Genomic DNA, 6,829 nt, shown 5'->3' on the forward strand with positions numbered 1-6,829 from the left:
CGGTAGCATGCGCTAATGTTTACGGTGGATGTAACACTATGGCTCGCGGATATTTTTTCGTTCAACCGAACCAGTTTGACCCAGAATCGGACCCAGAAGTAGAGGCTCCGGAAGAAGTACAGACTCTGCGGCTGCAGCAGGACGTTTCATAATGGTTAGTTTGGCTGAATAATATTAGTTTGTATGTGTTGTTACAGCTACTGCCATGTAGCTAATGGCTAACAGCTAGCGAAAGCTGTGTTTGTCTCCAACACAGTCTCCAAACTGTTATACACTGTTCGCATCGTCTCTGTCTCCAGTCTGCACATGTTTCCAGACTTTCTACTGTGACAACAAAGCTCCCTCGTAATATTATTAACATTAAACTCGCTTCAAACGCCATTGCATAGCGGACCGAAGCGGAGCTAACTAGTTAGCCAGTTTCAAGCTGACTTCACCATACTCGTCGGCAACTGTAAATGCTATCAAACCGCGGCAACACTTATCGCTGGCTCGGGTGCAGTTGCTGGGTCCGGTATGGTTGAGACTGATCCTTTTAGGAGGGTCAGTGTCGAGGCAAAGCCAGCTTTTTATTGACTCTCGTTACTAAAGCAGTCCGACGTGAGGTGGTTAGCACACACATACAAGCTAACAGGAACCGCAGCCGGCACGTTGTCATTAAAAATGAAACACGACCACTGTCTCTTCTGTTGTTCTGTAGCTGGGACAGAATATAGGCACTTCTGTTGATTTATACACCAACAACAGAGCAATTGCGTGTCTAGCTCTGAGCGACAACGTTGTGAAACACTGCTGTCTGGTGAGCACACACATACAGCACTTTGGGAACTGCTGTGGGTACATTCCCATTAAAAATAAAATCCATCCATTGAGTCCTCAAGACCCCCGATGAGGGAGGTTTAAAAAGACTGAAGTCTGACGTGTGGCCTGCGCTTCCTTTTTCGTATGAGCACAAACAAGATTCGCCAGAACGCCTGGGAGGAGGTCCAAGGAGGACTGCTCAAGTAAGGAACAAACGTGACGCGTTCATATCCCACTGCACCATCACTGCGACTGTTGACCCTTAAGTGGTAGTGGATAGTCAGTGGATATGAGAATTGCACCTATTCAGCTACCTCCATTGATATCTAATATGATTTCTAAGTAGATGCGACACTCTTCTCATATTGTTCTGACACTCATCATTGCAATTAACTTTCAGTCCCCCTGTGACGTACCACAATCTGCCCACAGACGATGACTGATATAAATGAGATTTAGGTGCCTAAAACTCTCTCTCTCTGTCTCATCTCACCTCTACTCTCAGGTCAAGGCTCATGTGTCCAGATACTACCCTCTGCTGTGTGAGATCATGCAGTTCAACCTGATCCCTGAGCGCTGGGCTATTCTAAGAACATTTTATCTGCACATCGGCCTCGTGATTCACATCGCACAGCTGCCTGAGCCCAAACCAGAACCTCAGCCGCCACATGTTGAGCAAGAGGCAGACACAGGTGGGGTAGGAGGCTGGGGAGGAGGCCCAGTGATGCTGCACCACAAACAGCCTGGAACACAGAGCTCTACTGAGGCCTCCACCTCAGATCTGTGCGACTGTGCTGCGACTTTGTGTCACCTCAGGGCCCTCCATGTGGTTTATGACAGACACTTGACTGGTGTCAATCAGCTATCTGCTACCACCCATTTGCACCCTTAACCTCGTCACCACACACACACAGAGTACTTATTTTCAGAATAAAACAGTAATGTCTTGTACAAGCTGCAGCGATACCTCCACTGGATGAAACTACTGATAAACAACTGAGAGTTACCCTTTCGCTGATGTGTTCAGATGGAATATATTTCAAGGGAATAGATGAATATTCTAGACATTTTACTTTCATTCCAGCTAAACATACAGTACAAGTCAAAAGTTTGGACACACCTTCTCATTCAATGTTTTTTCTTTATTTTTATTATTTTCTACATTGTAGATTAATATTGAAGACATCAAAACTATGAAGGAACACATATGGAATTATGTAGTAAACAAAAAAGTGTTAAACAAACCAGAATATGTTTTATATTTTAGAGTCTTCAAAGTAGCCACCGTTTGCTTTGATGACAGCTTTGCACATTCTTGGTATACTCTCAATCAGCTTCAAGAGGTAGTCACCTGGAATAGTTTTCAATTAACAGGTAAGCCTTGTCAAGTAATTTGTGGAATTTCTTGCCTTCTTAATGTGTTCTTGGCTAAATGGTTCACTGTACAGAACTGTGTACCAACAGTACCTCTGCACAACACAACTGATGGCCTCAAACAAATTAAGAAGGCAAGAAATTACACAAATTAACTCTTGGCAAGACACACCTGTTAATTAAAAACCATTCCAGGTGACTACTAAAATATAAAACATATTCTGGTTTGTTTAACACTTTTTTGTTTACAGCCAGCTTTGTGTGCCTTGTTTTACTGAATGGCCTTTGTTTGTTGTGAATCCATTTAGGGCAAAGAAACCTTTTTAAGACCTGGCAATGAATTTTTGTCCACTGTGGTTAACATGACACTGAGGTCTTTATTTCAAAAACCATGCATACAGTTTATTTGAGTCCTATTGTCCTGTGTAAAGCACATCCTGGGCTTTCTAGTGATGTAACACAAATTTATAAAGAAATATTGTTTCTGTTTATCCTGAGGATGTTGATCTTTATTGATGAGAGTCTTAACTATATTATATTAAGATAGAAGATTAGAAGTGTATGTTAATGTTAAGCCTTTCAATATACACGTTTTAACCCATGTCCTTTGTGGGACTTGCTTTTTCTCATTTCCAACCATTTTCCATACTTCGGGAAACAGGCAGGAAAGATCTTGTTTAAAATTATTTAGAGTAAGACATTGAGCTGTCAGGAGATGAGGAGGAAGAGAGCAAGGCAGTAGAGCAGATTTTAAAATGTGTTTTTTTATTTGTTTCCAATATTCATCAAATGAGAAAGAATTAAAAGGAAAATGCATTATTTTATCATTACCAAATCTTGTAATGTACTTTTTGTGGAAAAGAATGACCCTGATGTCCACTACAAGGGACAGGTTATAAACAATAAATCAATAACATTTTTGAGAAAATCATGTTGGTGATATGTTTATTACATCCCAATTAATTAAAATATGTACAAAAAAATGTTTTTCTTCCTGGTCTCAGGAGGATATGCTGACCTTGCATGTCACATGTAGGGCTCTGGCTATTATTTTTATTGCTTTGTTTGATTGTTTGTTGCCAATTGCGGCCCGATTGTCCTAGTGAAGGCATAGGGTCCAGGGCCATGCTTCGCCACTGCTTGGCTCCCTGTCTCTACCCTCTACCCACTTGAAGGCGCAGACAGTTCCCTCGCTAATAGTTGAACCAAAGCCCGTGCTGCTACCTCGGCTCGAGGTGTAAGACCCTGTCACACAGACACGTTATTTCACTAATGGTAACGTTATAGTTCATACATCACAGAAGTAGAAACACCTAGGTAGCATGCAGAAACTTTACGCATGAGCAAAGCTGGCTAACGCTACACTGTAAATTCTAACATGTTGTTTCAATTTAAAAATATGAGTGAAAGGGCTGCCTTAAAATTCTAAGTTGAGTGAAAAAAAATGATTTGTTATCTTGATTAAATATTCCTTGTTGTGAAAACATCTGCGTTAGTTTGGTTGACTTAGATTTCATAATTGATTTAACTCCTTCGCATAGTTGTCTGAACTTGCAAATCTATTTCAGCTTAATCAACATAGTCAGTTGTGTAAACCTTTTGTTTCAGTCAGGTTGACTTGGATTTGTAAATTGATTGAACTGCTTAGGGTAGTTGTCTGAACTTAAAATAGTCAGTTGTGTAAACCTTTTGTTTCAGTCAGGTTGACTTGGATTTGTAAATTGATTGAACTGCTTAGGGTAGTTGTCTGAACTTAAAATAGTCAGTTGTGTAAACCTCTTGTTTCAGTTAATCTGACTTGGATTTATAAATTGAACTGCTTAGGGTCGTTATTTGAATTTGCAAATCTATTTTAACTTTAAAGTGTCAGGACATTTGAATGAAATGAATTAATCTATTGAAACTCCAAGATCTCTTAGAACTTAAACATCAGTTTCAACATAACGAATGTAGCCTGTTGTAATAACTTTGTCTTAGTACAATAGATTTAAATGTGCACATTATTCAACTCCATTTCCAGGTGTTTAAACTTCCGACAAAATTTCTGATTGGCCATTTAACCCAATATTCAAAACCATGCTTTGCAAAACCTAATCAAATTTAAATTAAAAAAGTGATTTAACAAAATAAATATTACAGTAACCTGTAATTAATGGCTCTAGCAAGTTTGTTTCATAGAGAAATATAACAGTCAACATGCAACCAGTTAAACATTTATTGGTGCACACACACTTTGTCAAGATTTACTCAACCTCCTTAAAATTTACAGCATTGCCAAGTATTATGTAACAAAATTGCCATCTCAGAGAATGAATGGCTTTACGCTTATCTGGCTGTCACTAAAAATGAAAATGCTGTCAGTGGAGGGCCACAAAGATCAGGGATTATATTCATATCCAACACCACAGGCCATATTTGGACAGATCAAGGCTTGCTCAACCCCCTGCATAAAATTGAAAAAACTGAACATTAAGTATCAATTTGTCAATACAAAAAAAATGAGTGGCTTTACATGTTTGACATTTTCTTAAACAAATAAAAATTTCTATGGGGGACATTTTCTATTTTACTGGCAGAAATGGACAGCAAAGCATCTGCTTATTTAGTAATGTACAAAACAGAAAACTTAGCATTTGCAAATACTACAAAATAAACATGATAAGAACTTGACTTGAATACCAGAAAGTTTTAACACTCAGGCATGAGATGAGTCATCTGAGCACGACCTCATATGGTTTTCCGCAGGAGTCTGTTTCTTAAACCATGCACAAGTGAGGAACACTGTCCTCCACCGATGTTCATCAGGACCTTCTGAATGACTTCAAATGTGTACCTTAGTTCCTTTGGATAGTCTATGTTCAGAGAAAAAAGAAGCCCCATCAGCAAGGCAATGGCACGTGGGATGTCCTTCAGATCAGACAGGATCATTGCTTCCTCAAGGACCACTGACGTATCAATGATGTCTTCTCCGTCCTTAACCATCACAACACCAACTTTCATCCCCTTTGTGAACGAGTTTGGGTACCACTGAGTCTCTCCTCGAGGGAAGATGATGACAGGCTTGCTGTGTTTAGAGTTGAGTCTGTGTGGTAGGATTCAGAACACTTGGTGTGCACTTTCAAAGTTGCGTTATCTTTAGGAAGCTCCGACATGCTACTTAAATTGCACAGTTCATTATCAAATTCAGGGTCTTGATACTGAATCACAAGGTCCCCCCCTAGTCCCAGTTTGGTCTTCAAGATTGAGCAGAAGGCATCAACAGTCTCAGGCAAGTTGTCAATGGTAACCCTTCTAATGTCATTTTCGCACAAGATGATGCGCAGCAGCATGATGAAACTGTTGAAAGAAAAAAATTGAAAGAAAAAAAATCCACAGAAGTTATATAATTCCACAATCACATTGAGTGTGGTCATATTAACAATCGTGTTCATATTGTAATCAGGTCTTTGAAGTGTCTCGGTTATTTGTTTGTGCATGGAAGTATCATCCTGAACTCGTACTTGTTAATATGTGCACTGAAATGAGAGGTTCTGTGATGCACATGTACTGCTTAGGTAGGCAGTGTGCCCCAGGTGTATGTTATTCCATGAATATAAATTACTAAACTGTGACAAACTCTTATAACATACGGTACCTTTATTGTAAAAGACAGGATAGAAGCTGTAAGCTGATGCTCAAAACTCCAACTGTGAAATAATAGAAATGACATTTTTAACAAACTGAAAAACTTGGGTGCAATTTGTTCACGTTCTTTGACAGTGATCTCTGTCTTTAAGTCTTTTAAAGTACAATGTGGGTGACAACGAGATTTATGTGACGTAAAACTAGAATAAACATTTGATTTGAAAAGACAGTGATTGAAGGGACAGGTAACTGTCTTACTATTCCTTAGGTGCTTACCAAGATGAGCAATATATTGTTTTAGGCCGACTGCCTCTTCAAAGTCACACAACAAGCATTTTATTTTAAAGCCAACAAGTCCACTTCTCCAAACTATGATGCCATGATCTCTCAAGTGGACCTGCAAGGATTTTTTAGATCTGAAATACTGTGCACAGTCTTTGTATATGCAGGGTAGTGGACAATTTCTTCTGTAATGTCTGTGACTACTTTGGTAATGTTCAATGATTCTCTTACGACTTCCAAAAAAAAAAAAAAAGTACAAGGTTTACAAATCCACTTCATTCAACATTTAAAAACAAAAAAGAAACAAAGGGCAGAAGAAAAAGTCAGTTGTCATCATGTAGACCTATGGGAAAATATACCAAAAATATAATGCACTAAAACATCCCAATTAATAATTTGTTGTTTGCATATCTTAACATTTCATTGATGCAACTCGCATCCAAGTTTCAACAGCACTTTATTACTACTCGAAAAGAATTCATCTTATCTGAAGTGTGGTTGTATGAGGTACTTATTTAATGTCAGTTATAGATGGTGTTCATCAGGGCCCGTTACGGAGAAGCAGCAGGAGTACTGGTGCAGGAAGCTCTGCAATGTACTGCTGTGGACAGTCAGCAACATCTAAATAGATGAAGTTTGATTTTTTTTTTTTTTTTTTTTTTTAAATATGGATCAAATGAAACATGTTCACAACAATAAAATTATAAAAACAACTTCTCACCGTTTTTTTCATTAGTACATCCAAAGC

General features: G+C 38.8%; 2 long non-coding RNA genes across 2 annotated transcripts; one reads left to right on the plus strand and one right to left on the minus strand.

Moving 5' to 3' along the window:
• On the plus strand, positions 1-3,106 carry LOC115572427 (uncharacterized). The gene is made up of 2 exons (XR_003982084.1): positions 1-154; positions 1,307-3,106. It is a non-coding gene; the product is annotated as an uncharacterized LOC115572427 (long non-coding RNA).
• A 1,270-nt stretch (positions 3,107-4,376) lies between these two features.
• LOC115573197 (uncharacterized) lies at positions 4,377-6,212 on the minus strand. The gene is made up of 2 exons (XR_003982240.1): positions 5,810-6,212; positions 4,377-5,511 (listed from the first exon to the last, which is right to left on the minus strand). It is a non-coding gene; the product is annotated as an uncharacterized LOC115573197 (long non-coding RNA).
• Positions 6,213-6,829: the final 617 nt, after the last annotated feature.

Source organism: Sparus aurata, chromosome 21, assembly GCF_900880675.1.
Source record: "Sparus aurata chromosome 21, fSpaAur1.1, whole genome shotgun sequence".
Lineage (NCBI taxonomy): Eukaryota > Metazoa > Chordata > Actinopteri > Spariformes > Sparidae > Sparus > Sparus aurata.